The sequence below is a fragment of the Eurosta solidaginis genome, chromosome 1 (genome assembly GCF_040869045.1).
Source record: "Eurosta solidaginis isolate ZX-2024a chromosome 1, ASM4086904v1, whole genome shotgun sequence".
Lineage (NCBI taxonomy): Eukaryota > Metazoa > Arthropoda > Insecta > Diptera > Tephritidae > Eurosta > Eurosta solidaginis.
In genome coordinates, this window is record NC_090319.1 from 119608564 (window position 1) to 119631053 (window position 22490).

Sequence of the window (22490 nt, forward strand, 5' to 3'; positions counted from 1 at the left end):
ACCCATATGTCCATACAAGCAGCGGAGATAAACGCACAAACACATGCATATATCTGAGATACTCCCAAAAGTAGGCCGTCATCGGTGGAACAATCATTATGTCTACACATATGTACGTACACGCAGCGGAGAGAAACGCATAAACACATGCATGTATCATATCTGAGATGCTCACAAAAGTAGGCAATCATTTGTGCAACTATCACTCACATATACACGCGCATATGAGAAGCTATAAACGTGCATCTGCAGTCATAGCTGGTAATTTTATAGCTGGTAACTAAGTAGTAAATTCTAGAAACCTCTAGAAGTATGCGAACGAGGAAATTGAAGAGTATAAAAGAGTGCAAGCTGAGCAATTAGTAATCAGTTTGATTTAAGCAAGCTATTGGTTGTGAATTTCAGTGTTATTGTGAAGTACTTTAATAAAGGCCATTTTGCATTAGAACGTTAGTAGAAGGTGTGAAATAAGCGGAATTCCACCAAATTCGTTAAAATTGGTGTCACAAGAGGAATTGTTGAATAAATTCCGAAGATTTTGGGTACAACAAGAACATGGCAAAGTGGAGTGAATGAAGATCCAACAAGTGAAGAAGGAGTTGGAGAGCCGTCGATTGAATACAACCGGGAATACACTTGAACTTCGGGCACGACTACGAGAGGCAATGGAATTAGACGGAATTAACGTGGAAGAGTATGTCTTTCATCTTGATGGCGATGAGACAACAAAATTGGAGGAGAAAAATGAAACACCGCAGACAATGGAGAACACAGACCTGAACATGATATTGGCTGCAATATCGGCCCAAATATCCGAAATGTCATCACAAATATCCACCAACATTTCATCGCAACTGGAATCACAGGAGACACGACAAGAAGCACGTTTTTCAGAAATCTCGTCAGAAATAACACCTAAAATTGAAGCACAAGAGGCACGTACATATATCAGAAATGTCGGCACAAATTTCAGCACAGGTATCATCGCAGATCTCTGCACAACTGGAAGCACGTATGGAAGAGAAACTAACGCAGTTTCAGGAAGCGTTCAGTGGTCGACAAGATAAAATGGAGGCCGAGATAAATGCTTTAAAATATCGTATTAAGGAGTTACAATTGAACCGTCCAATCACTTCAACGTCTACTCTGAAGGTAAAATCCCCAACGTTTGATGGTTCTGTTCCTTTCCAGGTATTTAAGCTCCAATTTGAGAAGACGTCAGCAGCGAACAACTGGAATGCCGAAGATAAAGTTGCTGCACTGTTCGTGGCTTTAAAAGAACCAGCTTACAGAGCATCCCAGAGTACGAACGTAACAGTTATGAAGCATTGAAGGCTGCTGTAGATTGGCGGTACGGAAGCGTACACAGGAAACAAATAGAATTGCAAAACCGCTACTAAACAGCTAACGAGACTTTGCAGGAGTTTGCGTCGGATGTCGAAAGGCTGGCCCATCTAGCAAATGCGGACGCACCCGTGGAATACACCGAGAGGGTAAAAATCCAGAGCTTCATAAATGGCATACGAGATGTGGAAACGAAACGAGCTACATATGCGAATTAGAAACTAACATTTGCCGAAACGGTATCGCATGCACTGACTCAGGAAACAGCCTCACTTTTGAGTAAGCTAGCGGACAAAGCTCATCGCGTGGAGATGAGCAAATCTCCAAGTGCACTCAATCGTTATACTAAAGCGAGTCAGCCGCAAGGGGCGACAGCTGGCTCCCTCAATTGAATGCCCCATAATCTCTATCTCGCAAATTGGAAGAAGGTCAAGCAATTTTACTGTCGGAGGACATGTGGATGGAAAGGAACGTTTACTGACTGTAGATACGGCTGCATCTGATTCCATCATTCGAGCGGATTTAGTCAACAAGAAGATAAGACCATTGCATGGAGCAAGATTGCGTACAGCCACGGGAGAAGACACTACGTTTCTAGGAGAAGTAGCATGTGAAGTCGCAATTGGGAACATCACGGTAGTACCCAATTTTATAGTGGCAGAGATTGTTGATGAAATCATAATTGGAGTGGACTTCTTAATCGACTAAGGCATCAAGATCGACATGCAAAGCAAGATGATGCGATATAAGAACATGGATGTGCCACTTAATTTCGGCTACGAGAGAGAATACAGCAGTAAACGAGTGCTGGTGGAAGAGAGTCAGCAAATACCACCAAAATCAGAAGCAGTCATCTGGGCAAAGGTTGATGGAGATTGTGGGACAAACAATTTGTGGGTTGTCGAAGCAGCAAACAAATCAGCACCGAACGTACTTGTAGCAAAACCCCTGGCTATGACAAAACAAGATGGACGTATTCCGGTAAGAGTACTCAATGAGTTTAAGTCACCACTCAGACTGACCAAAGGAGCTATATTGGGAAGGTGCCAAGAGGCTGAAGTAGTTATTAACTGTGAACAGCTCCAGAAACACGTTTCAACTAGTAATACTGATCTTTCAGATGACATCACGGCATGGACGGAGGGGCTAGAGGAAGACTATCAGAGTAAGGCAAAACAACTGCTCCTAAAGTACGCGAACATATTTGACCAAGATGGCTCCAAACCAGGCCGCACCAACGTTGTGAAACATCAAATTGACACTGGAGATGCGAGACCGATCCGTCAAGCTCCACGTAGTATTCCACTGACGAAGCGGGATGTTGTGAGTCAAATCATACTAGAAATGAGCGACAGCGGCGTCATCGAACCATCAGCTAGTCCATGGAGCTCACCGGTAGTACTTGTAAAGAAGAAGGATGGAAAAATGAGGTTTTGCGTGGACAAGATAGCTACCCATTGCCAAGAATTGACACTCTGGACTCGCTATCTGGTTCGAAATGGTTTTCCACACTGGACTTGAAAAGCGGCTACTGGCAAGTGGAAGTGAGGGATGGTCTTTGGCAATTTACAGTAATGCTCTTTGGACTACGTAATGCACCTGCTACTTTTGAAAGACTCATGGATCAGGCACTGAAAGGACTACATTGGAAAACATCCTTAATGTACCTAGACGACATCATCGTATTGGGAAAGAACTTCGAAGAACATCTGAAGAACTTGGAGGAGGTTTTCCAAAGAATAGCTGGTGCTGGTCTGAAACTTAGTCCCAAAAAGTGTTCTCTGCTCAAGAAGCAAATTAGTTACTTGGGTCATAAAGTAACGACGGAGGGCATCTGCACCGCGAATGAAAAGATAGAAGCAGTGTCTAACAGCAGCCTTATGATCTCACCCTGTTTCCCACTTGGTGCAACCCTGTTGTCTATTGTGAATGGACAACAGGTGTTGAAACAAGTTGGAAACGGGGAGGTCGAAGAAGAAAAAGAGAAAAAGGCGGCCATCATTAAGATAGATTTGGACGAAGAAAAGCGTACAAAGTAAGTGTACAAAGTATAAATAGAACTAAATAAAGTGTACGGTAATTTAAGAAACATTTATTAAACTACGAACAAAAACTAAAGTAAATAAAACAAAAGAACATAAATTTTAAAACAAGAATACGTGTTTGAACGGAAAAGTTGGAAGTGTGTGTGCGTATTAGTAGGGTGTGCACACAAGAACAATTTTTTTGAAGTAGTTCCGAAAATGGAACTTCACTGGCGACCGTGGGGCAGCTTGCCAAATTAAATGTAGGATGGAGCACGAGGCCACCTTCATAAGGCAGCACAATTGGTGAAAACCGTTAAACGGGCCTAAATGGAAAATATATAAAACATAAAATGCAAAAATCTACAAAAAAAATAATATACAAAATTCTACAAAAAAATATAAAATACAAAAATCTTCACAAAAAAAATACAAAAACCTACAAAAATATAAAACATAAAAATCTACAAAAAATTTTCTCAACACAACAAAAACTTCAGTATACAAATTAAAAAGAAGCTGTACAACGACGTAACGGGATAAGGCAAGGTACGCCACCCGAAACAAACGGAGCCACCATAAGTAGCGGCACATCAAACGGAGAAAATTAGCAGCAGCGAAGTGATAACGGCAGCAGCGGAACAGCAGCAGCAGAACAGCAGCAGCGGTGACAGCGTATGGTGAGGCGTAGCTTCCAGTCATACATAATTTTCTTATAAATATTTTTCGATATAATTTTTAAAATTCCTTTAAATGGGATCAATCTCAAATCAATATTTTTCGCAAAAATACTTAAAATTCCTTTAAATTCGATCAATCTCAAATCAATATTTTTCGCAAAAATACTTAAAATTTCTTTCAAATTCGATCAACCTCAAATCTATATTTTTCGGAAAAATTCTTAAAACTTAATCGCATATCGATTGTTTCTTCAACTTTGCCAATTTTTATAATATTTTCATACAAAATAACCTTAAATTTTCATAAGTAAAGCAATTTAGATTTGCAACAATAAGGTGCATAGCTTGAAATATAACCAGTCTAAATCAAACTTGTATATGTATAACTCGCAAATTTGTTTTCAACCAATGTAAGTACTAACATTCTGGCAAATACATACTTTTAACATGGTTCAAAATTGAAGCGAAATGGATATTCTCAAATTTATTAGTTAATTAAAGTAGTTTCCGATATTCTCATATACGTAATATATGTAGATCGAAACAAAATTGATACACATACATTTTGAATTTTTTTGCATCACTTTAAATTATCTACGACTTTCAAACATTTTTTTTTTGACAGAAATCGAAAAAACGAAATAGGCCATACATATATATATTTTCAATAAATTTTTATAGAGTGGGTATGTATATGCATATATTACATAAATTGCGGCTAAGAGCGAGGCATTTAAGAAAAAAGGAAACACATGCATATACATGGTACATTGTGTGAAGATTTAAGTAATTTTGAATATATCCAATACTTTGAAATACCTTAACAAACCTTAAAAATTCAATACATAAAAAAAAAAAAAAAAAAAAAACAACAAACAACAAACAAAACATTTTGGTGAAATGGTGCGGCCGACACGTAAAATAATGATGAAAATTTAATAAATTGTTACAATTATATACTCCACATTTTGCTGTGTAGCGGTGCGGCCGACACGTTAAATATTAAAATTGAATACTTTTTTGTGCAACGGTGCGGCCGTCACGTAAAATTTAATACTTTTTGGTGCAACGGTGCGGCCGTCACGTTAAACAATATTGTAATAAATACTATATTTGAGTTATTTATTCGACAGTTCAGAGATTCGAACGATAACAGAAGCTGCAAAATAATCAGGAATTTCCCAAAATTTGTTACAATTGGTGTCAGAAGAGGAATTGCTGAATAAATTCCGAAGATTTCGAATACAACTTGGACATGGCAAAGGAAAAAAAGGAATTGGAGAACCATGGATTGAATACAACCGGCAATAAGTCCGAGCTTCAGTCACGGCTACGAGAAGTTATGGAGTTTGAAGGAATAAATGTTGAAGAGTATGTATTTCATCCTGATAGCGACGAGACAATAACAAAAATGGAAGAAAAATACGAAACACCGCCGACAGTGACGAACACAGACTTGAACATGATATTGGCTGCAATATTTGCACAAACATCGATAGTGTGCATGTTGGTCCGTAGGGAGATAGGTGTTAGGGGCGTCGGTTCCACGTTACAATTGAAAAAATGGTTGGTGTCATGTGATAACACATCGCATGCAGGACATACATTACCTATGTCGGGGTTGATTTTGGACAATTAAGAGATTAACCTGTTACAGTATCCAGAGCGAAGTTGGTTCAGGGTGACTCGTGTCTCCCTTGGTGGTGTGCTTTCTTCTGCTGCAAGGACGGGATATTGCTCATTACTAACGGGGTTAACCGGGCGCGTCCTGGCAAAGGCGTTTACCGATTCTGTGTGTTGGCTTAGGGCCTACTTATGCTTGTCTGGATCAAAGGGCTGTGTTGGCAGGTGCCGGATCTCGTCATAGTGCTTATGCAGATGCTCCCTTAATCCCCGTGGAGGCTGTACTTAATCAAGAAGTTGTTTGCTCGGATGTCCTGGTTTGTGACAATTTAGCAAAACTACCTGTTCAGCATTTCGTTGTGCTCTTTAATATTGGGCGGCCACCGTGGTATGATGCATGCTCCGCCTACCACACCGAATGCTCTGGGTTCACACCCCGGGCAAAGCAACATCAAAATTTTAGTAATAAGGTTTTTCAATTAGAAGACATTTTTTCTAAGCGGGGTCGCCCCTCGGCAGTGTTTGGCACGCACTCCGAGTGTATTTCTGCCATAAAAAGCTCTCAGCGAAAACTCATCTGTCTCGCAGATGCCGTTCGGAGTCGGCATAAAACAAGAAGGTCCCGTCCGGCCAATTTGTAGGAAAAATTAAAAAGGAGCACGGCGCAAATTGGAAGAGAAGCTCGGCCAAAAATCTCTTATCACGCCTTACATTTTTATTATTATTTTTTTAATATTGAGCTCTTTGGCCGCACTATGTAGGTGGTGTTCGTGGGTCATAAGGAGACATCCGGTGGCAGTTTTGATTGCAGCATTTTGACGGGCCTGTCGCCTTTTCCAGTATGTATTTTGAAGACCAGTCGACCAAACTGGTGACGCGTAGCTCATGAGCGGCCGGCAAATTTCTTTGTACGTAGCTAACAACGTTTCTTTAGCTTTTCCCCAGGTGCTTGCTGCCGGCAAGCGACTTGAGGATTTTGTTGCGACTTTGTACTTTTTCGGTGGCATGAGCCGTGAAGGTTAGATTATTATCGAGCGTCACCCCTAAGATCTTAGGGTAGTGTGCCACCATCAACACGAATGTCCAATATTTGTGACATCTGTTCCCTTCACGTAGTAAACAGAGTGGCCGTGGATTTTGCCGGTGATAATACCAGGTTGCGCGAGGTGAAGAAACTGGAAAGATCGGGGAGATAGCTGCTTATTTTATAAACTAATTCATCAATTGAAAGGCCAGGTCCTGTAGCCATAATCGCGCAGTCGTGAGCATAGGAAATGATTGTAACTCCTGGTTTTTTTATGGCATTGAGCGCGGTGGTTGTGCTGTGCATTTTACGGAAGCCATGTTGGTGCATGGCTAGCGAATGTCTTCGCTACTGGCGAAAGAAGTGATATCGGTCGATATGACTCACCTTCGTTAGCTGGTTTGTCAGGCTTTAGAAGCGGAACTATCCTTGCCATTTTCCATTGTTCGGGAATGACAAAGGATTTCAGCCACAGGTTGAAAACTTGAGTTAGGTAGTTTATTCCATCAGCGCCAAGGTGTTTTAGCATTCGCTTGGCTATTCCGTCTGAGCGATAAGGACACTCCCCGAAGGCCTTGGGGAGTGTTATCGATGGTGATGGTCCTTTGTCGGATGCAGTTCCGGTACGTTCCGGTAACAGTACCATAAATGTACTAGCCCGACCATCTCGGGACCGATATGGTTTGAGCACATGAAACCATCTACGCCATACCGCCCTCCCACCCCCTACGTCCATTAGCAGTTCGGGGTCGCCAGAGCCTCTGCTGCTAATGAAACAAGATTCGCCACGGGTAGGTGAGGTTGAAAATTGGGTTGGAGAAGCTATATATTACGCAACCCCTTGTATCAATTTGGTATTTTAGTCGTCTCTTACGACAGGCATACCTACCGCGAGTATATGCTAAGCCCCTAACCCGCTGGAGGTGTAGATACTTTATGTTGTTGTTGTAGCGATAAGGAAACTCCCCGTAGGTCTTGGTACCAAGCCCGAGATGTGGTATGGCCACATGCGACCTTCAAGGCCATTCCGCCCTCCCACCCCCTAGATAAATTAGGAGTTCGGGGTCGCCAAATCCTCGGGTGTTAATGAAACAGGATTCGCTACGCATATGTGAGGTTGACAATTGGATTGGATAAGCTATACGAGGTGTGCTCAAAAAGTATCGGGAATTTTGAATTTTCGCGGGTTACGTTTTTTTGTGGCGTTATGTTGGTACTCATGTCTCACTTATGCCGACAAGCTCGGCCATTTTGAATTTTCACTTAATTGTTGACAGCTGCTTTGCTTGCACGTGTTTTGGCTCGTCTTCGATTTTTACCTATTCAAAAAAAAAAAAAAAAAAAAAAATTGATCAAAGAACCTGTATCAAATTTTGTGTGAAAAACAAACTTAAGTGCGCGGATGCTTTCCGAATGTTGACTGTGGCATACGGAGAAGCTACCTTGGACCGAAGCAACGTTTATCGGTGGTACAAAATGTCCTCAGAAGGCCGAGAAGATGTGAACGACGAAGAGCGTGCCGGACGCCCGAGCACTTCAACAACAGACAAAAAAATTTATGAAGTGAAGAGAATGGTATTGGCCAATCGTCGAATCACCGTTAGAGAAGTTGCTGAGGACTTAGACATATGGATTGGCTCGTGCCATTCGATTTTTATCAATAATTTGGGCATGAGGCGGGTCTCCACGAAATTCGTACTAAAATTGCTCAATTTCGACGCCAATATTTGTCCAAAAACAACACACTAATGATGTCGCAGCCACCGTATTCCTCAGATCTGACCCCCTATGACTTTCTTGTTCCCTAAACTGAAGATTTTCATGAAAGGACGACGCTACGCTACGATTGACGAGATAAAGACGGCATCGAAGGAGAAACTGTACAAGATAAAAAAATTATTTTTTGAAGTGCTTCGTGGTTTGGAAAAACCGTTGGCACAAGTGTATTGCGACGAATATTAGCAACACTAAGGGTTACTATCATCTTTAAGCCGATACTAAGCAGTGACTTGTATGCACATCAACAAATCAATCATTATGTCTACCCATATGTCCATACAAGCAGCGGAGAGAAACGCACAAACACATGCATATATCTGAGATACTCCCAAAAGTAGGCCGTCATCGGTGGAACAATCATTATGTCTACACATATGTACGTACACGCAGCGGAGAGAAACGCATAAACACATGCATGTATCATATCTGAGATGCTCACAAAAGTAGGCAATCATTTGTGCAACTATCACTCACATATACACGCGCATATGAGAAGCTATAAGCGTGCATCTGCAGTCATAACTGGTAATTTTATAGCTGGTAACTAAGTAGTAAACTCTAGAAACGTCTAGAAGTATGCGAACGTGGAAATCGAAGAGTATAAAAGAGTGCAAGCTGAGCAATTAGTAATCAGTTTGATTTAAGCAAGCTTTTGGTTGTGAATTTCAGTGTTATTGTGAAGTACTTTAATAAAGGCCATTTTGCATTAGAACGTTAGTAGAAGGTGTGAAATAAGCGGAATTCCACCAAATTCGTTACAATTGGTGTCACAAGAGGAATTGTTGAATAAATTCCGAAGATTTTGGGTACAACAAGAACATGGCAAAGTGGAGTGAATGAAGATCCAACAAGTGAAGAAGGAGTTGGAGAGCCGTCGATTGAATACAACCGGGAATAAACTTGAACTTCGGGCACGACTACGAGAGGCAATGGAATTAGACGGAATTAACGTGGAAGAGTATGTCTTTCATCTTGATGGCGATGAGACAACAAAATTGGAGGAGAAAAATGAAACACCGCAGACAATGGAGAACACAGACCTGAACATGATATTGGCTGCAATATGGGCCAAAATATCCGAAATGTCATCACAAATATCCACATTTCATCGCAACTGGAATCACAGGAGACACGACAAGAAGCACGTTTTTCAGAAATCTCGTCAGAAATAACATCTAAAATTGAAGCACAAGAGGCACGTACATATATCAGAAATGTCGGCACAAATTTCAGCACAGGTATCATCGCAGATCTCTGCACAACTGGAAGCACGTATGGAAGAGAAACTAACGCAGTTTCAGGAAGCGTTCTGTGGTCGACAAGATAAAATGGAGGCCGAGATAAATGCTTTAAAATATCGTATTAAGGAGTTACAATTGAACCGTCCAATCATTTCAACGTCTACTCTGAAGGTAAAATCCCCAACGTTTGATGGTTCTGTTCCTTTCCAGGTATTTAAGCTCCAATTTGAGAAGACGTTAGCAGCGAACAACTGGAATGCCGAAGATAAAGTTGCTGCACTGTTCGTGGCTTTAAAAGAACCAGCTTACAGAGCATCCCAGAGTACGAACGTAACAGTTATGAAGCATTGATGGCTGCTGTAGATTGGCGGTACGGAAGCGAACACAGGAAACAAATAGAATTGCAAAACGCTACTAAACAGCTAACGGGACTTTGCAGGAGTTTGCGTCGGATGTCGAAAGGCTGGCCCATCTAGCAAATGCGGACGCACCCGTGGAATACACCGAGAGGGTAAAAATCCAGAGCTTCATAAATGGCATACGAGATGTGGAAACGAAACGAGCTACATATGCGAATTCAAAACTAACATTTGCCGAAACGGTATCGCATGCACTGACTCAGGAAACAGCCTCACTTTTGAGTAAGCCAGCGGACAAAGCTCATCGCGTGGAGATGAGCAAATCTGAAAGTGCACTCAATCGTTATACTAAAGCGAGTCAGCCGCAAGGGGCGACAGCTGGCTCCCTCAATTGAATGCCCCATAATCTCTATCTCGCAAATTGGAAGAAGGTCAAGCAATTTTACTGTCGGAGGACATGTGGATGGAAAGGAACGTTTACTGACTGTAGATACGGCTGCATCTGATTCCATCATTCGAGCGGATTTAGTCAACAAGAAGATAAGACCATTGCATGGAGCAAGATTGCGTACAGCCACGGGAGAAGACACTACGTTTCTAGGAGAAGTAGCATGTGAAGTCGCAATTGGGAACATCACGGTAGTACCCAATTTTATAGTGGCAGAGATTGTTGATGAAATCATAATTGGAGTGGACTTCTTAATCGACTAAGGCATCAAGATCGACATGCAAAGCAAGATGATGCGATATAAGAACATGGATGTGCCACTTAATTTCGGCTAGGAGAGAGAATACAGCAGTAAACGAGTGCTGGTGGAAGAGAGTCAGCAAATACCACCAAAATCAGAAGCAGTCATCTGGGCAAAGGTTGATGGAGATTGTGGGACAAACAATTTGTGGGTTGTCGAAGCAGCAAACAAATCAGCACCGAACGTACTTGTAGCAAAACTCCTGGCTATGACAAAACAAGATGGACGTATTCCGGTAAGAGTACTCAATGAGTTTAAGTCACCACTCAGACTGACCAAAGGAGCTATATTGGGAAGGTGCCAAGAGGCTGAAGTAGTTATTAACTGTGAACAGCTCCAGAAACACGTTTCAACTAGTAATACTGATCTTTCAGATGACATCACGGCATGGACGGAGGGGCTAGAGGAAGACTATCAGAGTAAGGCAAAACAACTGCTCCTAACGTACGCGAACATATTTGACCAAGATGGCTCCAAACCAGGCCGCACCAACGTTGTGAAACATCACATTGACACTGGAGATGCGAGACCGATACGTCAAGCTCCACGTAGTGTTGCACTGGCGAAGCGGGAAGTTGTGAGTCAAATCATACTAGAAATGAGCGACAGCGGCGTCATCGAACCATCAGCTAGTCCATGGAGCTCACCGGTAGTACTTGTAAAGAAGAAGGATGGAAAAATGAGGTTTTGCGTGGACAAGATAGCTACCCATTGCCAAGAATTGATACTCTGGACTCGCTATCTGGTTCGAAATGGTTTTCCACACTGGACTTGAAAAGCGGCTACTGGCAAGTGGAGGTGAGGGATGGTCTTTGGCAATATACAGTAATGCTCTTTGGACTACGTAATGCACCTGCTACTTTTGAAAGACTCATGGATCAGGCACTGAAAGGACTACATTGGAAAACATCCTTAGTGTACCTAGACGACATCATCGTATTGGGAAAGAACTTCGAAGAACATCTGAAGAACTTGGAGGAGGTTTTCCAAAGAATAGCTGGTGCTGGTCTGAAACTTAGTCCCAAAAAGTGTTCTCTGTTCAAGAAGCAAATTAGTTACTTGGGTCATAAAGTAACGACGGAGGGCATCTGCACCGCGAATGAAAAGATAGAAGCAGTGTGTAACAGCAGCCTTATGATTTCACCCTGTTTCCCACTTGGTGCAACCCTGTTGTCTATTGTGAATGGACAACAGGTGTTGAAACAAGTTAGAAACGGGGAGGTCGAAGAAGAAAAAGAGAAAAAGGCGGCCATCATTAAGATAGATTTGGACGAAGAAAAGCGGCGACACGAACTAAGCAAAAAGATTAAAAAATCAATTTAAGTGTACAAAGTATAAATAGAACTAAATAAAGTGTACGGTAATTTAAGAAACATTTATTAAACTACGAACAAAAACTAAAGTAAATAAAACAAAAGAACATAAATTTTAAAACAAGAATACGTGTTTGAACGGAAAAGTTGGAAGTGTGTGTGCGTATTAGTAGGGTGTGCACACAAGAACAATTTTTTTGAAGTAGTTCCGAAAATGGAACTTCACATGGCGACCGTGGGGCAGCTTGCCAAATTAAATGTAGGATGGAGCACGAGGCCACCTTCATAAGGCAGCACAATTGGTGAAAACCGTTAAACGGGCCTAAATGGAAAATATATAAAACATAAAATGCAAAAATCTACAAAAAAAAATATAAAATACAAAATTCTACAAAAAATATAAAATACAAAAATCTTCACAAAAAAAATACAAAATACAAAAACCTACAAAAATATAAAACATAAAAATCTACAAAAAATTTTCTCAACACAACAAAAACTTCAGTATACAAAATAAAAAGAAGCTGTACAACGACGTAACGGGATAAGGCAAGGTACGCCACCCGAAACAAACGGAGCCACCATAAGTAGCGGCACATCAAACGGAGAAAATTAGCAGCAGCGAAGTGATAACGGCAGCAGCGGAACAGCACCATCAGAACAGCAGCAGCGGTGACAGCGTATGGTGAAGCGTAGCTTCCAGTCTGTATGTTAGTATGTATGAGTTGTAATATGTAGTTGCTTTTGAAATATGCATACATAATTTTTCTTATAAATATTTTTCGATATAATTTTTAAAATTCCTTTAAATTCGATCAATCTCAAATCAATATTTTTCGCAAAAATACTTAAAATTCCTTTAAATTCGATCAATCTCAAATCAATATTTTTCGCAAAAATACTTAAAATTTCTTTCAAATTCGATCAACCTCAAATCTATATTTTTCGGAAAAATTCTTAAAACTTAATCGCAATATCGATTGTTTCTTCAACTTTGCCAATTTTGTTAATATTTTCATACAAAATAACCTTAAATTTTCATAAGTAAAGCAATTTAGATTTGCAACAATAAGGGGCATAGCTTGAAATATAACCAGTCTAAATCAAACTTGTATATGTATAACTCGCAAATTTGTTTTCAACCAATGTAAGTACTAACATTCTGGCAAATACATACTTTTAACATTGTTCAAAATTGAAGCGAAATGGATATTCTCAAATTTATTAGTTAATTAAAGTAGTTTCCGATATTCTCATATACGTAATAGATATAGATCGAAACAAAATTGATACACATACATTTTGAATTTTTTTGCATCACTTTAAATTATCTACGACTTTCAAACATTTTTTTTGATACAAATCGAAAAAACGAAATTGGCCATACATATATATATTTTCAATAAATTTGTATAGAGTGGGTATGTATATGCATATATTACATAAATTGCGGCTAAAAGCGAGGCATTTAAGAAAAAAGGAAACACATGCATATACATGGTACATTGTGTGAAGATTTAAGTAATTTTGAATATATCCAATACTTTGAAATACCTTAACAAACCTTAAAAATTCAATACATCGAAAACTTTATTAACTCACAATACAAAAAATTTAAAACAAAAAACAAAAAAAAAAAACAACAAACAACAAACAAAACATTTTGGTGAAATGGTGCGGCCGACACGTAAAATAATGATGAAAATTTAATAAATTTTTACAATTATATGCTCCACATTTTGCTGTGTAGCGGTGCGGCCGACACGTTAAATATTAAAATTGAATACTTTTTTGTGCAACGGTGCGGCCGTCACGTAAAATTTAATACTTTTTGGTGCAACGGTGCGGCCGTCACGTTAAACAATATTGTAATAAATACTAAATTGCAACAAACATATAACGTATAAAATTAATATTGTCTTGGAAAATTGGAAAAATAGATCAGGATTCTCTCTTGTATACCGTATATGGTAGCACACCCGGTATAAACCAAATTTTTTTTCTAAGCCAAAATTTAATTCATTGTTCACAGGGAATACAACCCAGCTGTATTTCAAGTGACTCCAACTTCAAATAAATAACAAATTTATTCAATTCATTAATTTTACTTCAACATTCAATACAAAATTAAAGTAAAGCGGTTTCAGATTAGATTATAAAATCATTTTAAATTTCTTTTCAATTAAAATTGACATTCATAACACAAACTTGCCACTTTTATTAATTCAACTTAGATGATAAAACCATTTCATATTCCCTTTCAATTAAAACTTGTTCACATTCATGTCTCAAATCTGCAGCAACAATTCAATTGAGGTTAATACAATTTAGGTTACAAAACCATTTGAAATCTCTCTTCCATTCAAATTTGTTCTTATTCACAACTCAAACAATTTAAAATTCTAAAACCATTCCAAATTTCTCTTTCATTCAAATTCGTTCATATTCATACCTCAAACTTGCAAATTTTTCACAATTCGATTTAGATTATAAAATCAGCTCAACCTCCTTTTTCATTAAAATTTCTTAATATCCAAGCATACAAAGCTGCAAGTGTAAGATTCTTCCTCCTGCTAATGTCAAATTTCGAAACAAAATTCAAAGAATTGAGAGAAAATTTCTTTAAAATTAAAAAACGCGTTTTGCATACAGGTCGTTCTTTACCGACAAGGTAAGAGAAGTTAGATGAATATAAAAATTCTTTAATTGAGGCATATAATAACATTTTAGTAGAGGTAAATGGTCATTTTGAAAACCGACCCAGGCCAATTGCTGTGAATAAAAGTTTATCACGTTGTAGGGAAGAATTAATTAAATGTTTTACAAAACTCAATTGCACAGTTAAAGTGCCAACGAACTACAGCGACTTAGTCCAAGATAACACTTTTATATCAGTTACTGATCGGGAAGAAAAAGAATCCTTCGACGCATACAAAATCGAATCTGAGGAAGAAGAAGAATTCTCTGACTCAGCAAAGTCGGAAACACTCGACAGGCGTATCGGTGAACAAAGTTGTTCTTTACCTCATACCGAAAATATTTCATTACAAGAAAACTTCTGTGGTTTCGATAACCCAGTCGTTATATCAAACAATTCGTTAGGGCTTTTAACAACTTTCTCAAATTCCAACCAATCTCGTACTAATTTTCTAGAACCAACAATAATGGCTACACCAGAGCAAAAGAGACAGTTTATTGGGTCGTGGGCGCCCTTATTTAGGGAAAACTATAACGGTGACCCCTTAGCGCTAGACTCCTTCATAGATAAAATTTAACTAGTAGAAGGCTGTATAGATCTAGATCTTATGCCAACTTTCATTTCACTTGTTAAATCGAAGCTCGAAGGGAAAGCACGAGAAGCTCTTCCGACAAATATAACATCTATTCAAGAAATTAAAGATGCAATTAAAAGTCGAATAAAGCCAGACAATTCAAAAGTCGTTGCAGGGCAAATAGCTTCACTAAAAGTTCCGAACAATAATTTAACCGAGTTTGCTAAACGAGTAGAGGAATTATCTGATGCTTTAGAGAGGTCTCTAATTATCGAGGGCATATCCAAAGCCAAAGCGCACGAGATGACAGTCGAACAGTCAGTAAACGTTTGTAGGCTACATACGCGCTCAGACTTAGTCAAATCAATTCTCGCATCAACCTCTTTTAGTGACGCAAAAGACGTCGTAGCAAAAATGATAGTCGAACAAAACAATCAGGCTACAGAAAGACAGGTATTAGCTTTTCGATCAAGGTTTAACAATCAAACCAACTTTCGCAATAACAATAGAGGCAATAACTACTACAACAACAATAATAGATACAACAACAATAGTAATTTCAACAGGTTCAATAACAATAACAATTTCAATAAGTACAACAACAATAATAACGGTAGATACAATAATAACAATCAAAATAGGCAAAACAACAACTCTAGGCAAAACAACGGCAATCGAAACAATAGTAACTCGCGTAACACTAGCAACAGTCAAAATAGGCTAGAAAACAGAACCAATACTAACGCCGGAAGTTCAAATACGCGAAATAATGCAAACGTTCGCTCTTTACACTTGGACGCCCCTCAGCAGCGAACACTGAGGGACGAGGAGATAAACGAATAAATATTAAAAATATTTTTTGTCTAAACCTAAATTACTCAGATTTTATCGAAATTTATATAACCGGATCTAACAAATTATGTACATTTTTACTAGATACACAAGCTGATATTTCTCTGAATAAAATTTCAAGCTTAAATAAGCAAATTCCAATTAATTCTGACGATATAGTTAATATCACAGGCGTTACATCAAATTCTGTTCCTACCATAGGTAAAATAAACATAGACCTAAATTTTTCTAATAATCTGGTCGAACATAGCTTACACGTGGTAAACGATGACTTCAATATCCCATCAGATGGTATACTGGGTAAAGACTCTCTTCATCATAACAAATGTGTAATAAATTATTCAAATAGTAGCATCTCATTCTGGGCAAATAAAGAAAAAGTCATTATGCCAATCCACACGGAACAGAAAGAGATATGTGTATTATACCACCAAGATGCGAAGTTTTTCGAATTTTCGACTTAGGTCACTCAACAACTCAACTTTTCGTTGAATCTCAAGAAATACAAAAAGGCGTATTTACCGCAAGATGTATTACAAATTCCAATAATCCAATCATAAAATTAATCAATACCACAAGTGAGGTACAATTCGTACACAAAAATTCTATTAAATCGGAAAACTTATCTAATTATCACGTCTATGTAATCGACAAAACTAAGACAGATGAGAAGCGAATTAACGAAATAACTTCGATCTTAAAAGATCAAATTCCAAAAGATGCACCATCTGAACTTTTAGATCTATGCATACAATATGCTGACATATTCGCGCTTGACAACGATAAGTGACGTTGAATAATTTTTATGAGCAGAAGTTGCGGTTAACTGACAACGAACCAGTGTATATAAAGAATTATCGTCTACCCTATTCGCAGCGGGAAGAAATTAACAGACAAGTTACAAAATTATTAGAAAATGATTTAATAGAAGAAAGCTATTCTAACTACAATGATTTAATAGAAGAAAGCTATTCTAACTACAACAGTCCTCTTATCTTAGTTCCTAAAAAGAAAATAAATGGCAAAAAAGCATACCGAATGTGTGTTGACTTTCGCGCAGTTAACAAGAAGCTAATAGCAGACAAATTTCCATTAGCACGAATCGATGATATTTTAGACAATCTTGGCAGAGCCAAATTTTTCTCAACCTTAGACCTTTTTTCTGGATTTCACCAAATACCATTACACGTAGATTCACGCGATATAACCTCATTTTCTACTGATCGCGGAGCGTATCGATGGAAGGTATTGCCATTTGGTTTGAACATTGCACCAAATTCGTTTTCTAGGATGATGACCATCGCATTTTCAGGAATACCACCTAATGTAGCTTTTCTTTATATAGATGACATTATAGTCATCGGCTGTAGTGAATTCCATCACATTAAAAATTTGTCTAAAGTATTCAATACTTATCATTCAACCTTAAACTCAATCCAAATAAATGTAATTTTCTAAGACCAGAAGTAACATTCCTAGGACACAAATGCTCAGCTGAAGGTCTGTCACCAGACGAATCTAAAATAGACGCAATTCGTAACTATACTAAGCCAACAGACAAGGACGCTGTAAGAAGGTTTGTAGCTTTTGCCAACTACTACAGACGCTTTATTCCAAACTTTGCATCTCTGGCAGCACCTCTGAATAGACTGAATAGAAAAAGAGTAGAATTTAACTGGGACGCAGCATGCGATAAAGCCTTTGATGCACTAAGAGCATCCCTAATGTCACCAACGATATTACAATACCCAGATTTTTCCAAACAGTTTACCATTACAGTAGACGCTTCTAAGACGGGATGTGGAGCAATACTCAGCCAAGAACATCAAGGCAGCGATTTACCCATATGTTATGCGTCAAAATCTTTTAATGAGGCAGAACAAAAGAAAGCCATCATTGAGTTAGAACTATTAGCCATTTATTTTGCCATTAAACAATTCAGGCCCTACGTTTATGGAAATCACTTTATTGTAAAATCAGATCACAGGCCTTTAGTCTATTTATTCACTATGAAAGACCCATCTTCAAAACTTTCTAGAATTAGACTTGAGTTAGCAGAATACAATTTCACAATAGAGTACATAAAGGGAAAATCAAATGTAGGAGCTGATGCACTTTCTCGTATAACCATTGGCGAAATAAAAGAATGAACCAAAAATATATTTGCAGTTCAGACTAGGGCTATGAGTAAGAAAAAGGATAAATGTAGTTCTACCGGAAATATAGACTTATGTGAAAACATACAAACATTACACGTGCATGATAAATTCACTCATAACTTTTCAAAAAAAATTCCTCGTATTAGATCAGAAATATTTCATGATAAAAACAATAAACAATTTTTAAGAATATGCGCGCATATAAAGCATAAAAGAACAATTTTACTTGATTTTGAATTTTCTAACGAAATAAAGAATTTCGATACTTTACTTTCGAGGCTAGAAAATGAAGCCGGAAAACTTAATATTAAGGAAATAGAATGGCCAAAAAACGATTTAATTTTCAAATACATTACAATTACAAATTTTAAAGAAAGATAATAAAAGGAAATAAGCTTTTACAACTTTTAAAAATTATTTTAATGGATCCAATTGAAACAATCACTGATCAGGAACAAAAATCAAAATTATTAGCAATTTATCACAATGATCCCATCACTGGAGGTCACTGTGGAAGGAAAAAATTATACGCCAAATTACGAAACAAATTTTACTGGAAAAATATGACAAAAGACATAGCTAGTTATGTTAGGAAATGCGAAAAATGTCTTCTGAATAAAGTCAAAATAGGAAATAAAGAAGAACTCGTTCTAACTCCTACTCCTAATAAACCTTTTGACATTGTCGTAATTGATACCATAGGCCCGTTGCCAGAATCGAGATATGGTAATAAGTTCGCGCTTACCATAATCTGCGATCTGACAAAATACTTAGTTACAATATCAATACCTGATAAAAGTGCAAAAAGCTATCGCGTCAGCACTATTCGAAGGCTTTATTTTAATATACGGTGCTATGAAATCCATTAAATCAGATTTAGGCACTGAATTCAAAAATGAAATTTTTGCAAATTTAACCAGTTTATTAAATATTCATCACATTTTTTCTACTCCATATCATCATGAAACCGTAGGAACTGTCGAAAGAAACCATAGAGTTTTTAACGCGTACCTACGTGCGTACTTAGATGATTCCTTTGATGATTGGGATACATATTTGAGATATTTTACGTTTTGGCATAACACAACGCCAAATACGGTATTCGATAATAAACTTACTCCTTTTGAACTAATTTTTGGTAAAAAGGCCATTGTGCCATCTGAGCTGAAGAACGAAAGAATTGAACCGATTTATAATATCGAAAATTATTCAAAAGAAGTAAAGTACCGAATACAAAAATGCCACGCCTTGGCTAAAGAGTTAGTAGAAAAACACAAAGTAAGAAATAAAGATGCATATGACAAAAATGCACAACCAATAGTAGTAAACGTAAACGATATGGTCTTAGTTCAAAAAGAACCACGGGAAAAACATAAAAACATATATCAGGGTCCATATTTAGTAACAGATATAGACGGTGTAAATGTAACCATTTTTGATAATGAAAACAAAAAATACAGAACGGTACATAAAAACCGCATAAGAGGAGTACCTAGATAAATACAATCGGATGTACCCAATTTCATTTTGAGATAGCCAAAAAAATTTTTTTACTATTTCATTTCGCTAATAAAGCAAATTTAAATCAAAATTTATCACACTTTAAAACCATACTTAATTTAAGTAAAAGCAAATTTAAATAAAAATATGCCAAACGATGAAAACAATACGTATTGTAAGTAAAATAAACAAATAGAAAATGTATGTATAAGTTACTATACAAAACCGATGTAAATGAAATTTTGAAGTACAAAGAAAACAAACAAAAAGGTATAAAAACTATTAATATTCATATATGTAAATATGTAGGCTTAAAGCACAGATAAATGTAATTAATTAAATAAAATAAGCTACTTACAGAAAAAAAGAGAATAATAAATAAACTATTAATTTTCATATATGTAAATATGTAGGCTTAAAATATAAATAAATTTAATTAGTAAACTAGCCAAGTTAGCCTAGGTATATCTGCCGCAAAAGTTCAAAATTTTCATAATTTTTTTTCCCAATCGGGATGAATGTAAAAACCACCCAAAAAAGGTTGAAGCCGACAAACCTGATCAACTTGTCGACTTCAAACTTTTTTTTCGAAAAGGGGGATGGTGTAACAGCAGCCTTATGATCTCATCCTGTTTCCCACTTGGTGCAACCCTGTTGTCTATTGTGAATGGACAACAGGTGTTGAAACAAGTTGGAAACGGGGAGGTCGAAGAAGAAAAAGAGAAAAAGGCGGCCATCATTAAGACAGATTTGGACGAAGAAAAGCGGCGACACGAACTAAGCAAAAAGATTAAAAAATCAATTTAAGTGTACAAACTATAAATAGAACTAAATAAAGTGTACGGTAATTTAAGAAACATTTATTAAACTACGAACAAAAACTAAAGTAAATAAAACAAAAGAACATAAATTTTAAAACAAGAATACGTGTTTGAACGGAAAAGTTGGAAGTGTGTGTGCGTATTAGTAGGGTGTGCACACAAGAACAATTTTTTTGAAGAAGTTCCGAAAATGGAACTTCACAAGTGAAAGATTGGCCAAGACCACAGAATCTGCATGAATTGAGAAGTTTCCTTGGGCTGTGCACATATTACCGACGAATTGTACCAAATTTTGCCAGCGTAGCCCATAGCCTCCACGACCTAACAAGAAAAAATAAAGCTTTTGAATGGAAGAAGGAGCAAGAAGTAGCTTTCTAAACATTGAAAGAGCGTTTGTGCACTGCCCCAATCTACCAGGAGCAACGTTTATTCTAGATACAGATGCGAGTGAATATGCTATAGGAGGCGTTTTGTCACAACTGGTTGATGGACAGGAGAAGGTAGTTGTATATTACAGCCGTTCAATTGGAAAACCAGAGAGGAACTACTGCGTTACACGGAGAGAGCTGTTGGCATTGGTAGAGGCATTAAATATTTTCACAAATACCCCCACGGCAAGCGATTCCGCGCCAGGACAGATCACGCAGCGTTGAAATGGCTTCTGCAGTTCCGTTATCCGGAAGGACAATTGGCACGGTGGATCGACGACTACAAAGCTATGAATTTTCCATTGAGCATCGAAAAGGTGGTCATCTTCGCTCGAGAAGATTAAACAGATATTCTATTGGGTTGGTTGCCGTCAGTCGGTCACTGAGTGGATTGCGAACTGCGAGGTTTGCAGCAGAGCGAAAGGGCGCTAAACCCGAAGTCATGGCCAGATGAAGCAATAAAACTCAGGTGCGCCATTTGAAAGGGTAGCTATGGATGTCGCAGGTCCATTTCCTACTAGCAACTGCGGAAACAAATATGTACTGGTGGTTATGGATTATTTCAGCAAATGGCCAGAGGTATACCCAATCCCAAATCCAGAAGCGGAAACAGTAGCAGGAGTGTTTATAAACAATTGGGTTGCAAGGTATGGTGTACCAATGGAGTTACATTCTGACCAAGGCAGGAATTTCGAATCAGCTGTGTTCCAGGAAATGTGTAAATCATTGGGCATTCGAAAAACACGGACAACTGCATTGCATCCTCAGTCCGATGGTATGGTGGAACGCTTCAATAGAACCTTGGAGGAGCATTTAAGGAAAGTAATAGACAAGTACCATAAGGAGTGGGATACGCACATATCATTATTCTTGATGGCTTACCGATCGGCAGTGCATGAAACAACGGACAAACTCCCGCAAAGTTAATTTTTGGCAATGACCTTCGACTGCCAGCTGATTGGAAGTTTGGGATAGATGCCGATGCGGAGAGAAATGTGAAGAAATCCACTGGTGTCTTGGAAGAAGAGCTGAGTGAGATACACGATCTTGTAAGGCAACGAGCAATGATTATGAGTGACAAGATGAAAGCCAGATACGATAAAGCAATCCCCAGTTAGCCTTTTGAAGTTAATAAAAGTCCGCTTTTCATGTTATAGTGTTATTTAATTGTTTTAAATATTAATAATCAAGTTTCATTTTGTTAATGTTTGATTGTTGAAAATGAGAATTGTAGACAGTTCATAAAATAAAATAAAAAGTTTAACTCAATAAAAATAAAAATATGTATGTTTAAAAATAACAATTTGTGGGAGGACACAACA

The 22490-nt window shown here is 37.9% G+C and overlaps 1 protein-coding gene across 2 annotated transcripts in view; it reads left to right on the forward strand.

Annotated features, from left to right (window-relative positions):
* The window catches only part of Polr1A (RNA polymerase I subunit RpI1), a 285157-nt gene that overhangs the window by 50734 nt on the left and 211933 nt on the right, over window positions 1-22490 (forward strand). The window lies entirely within an intron of this gene.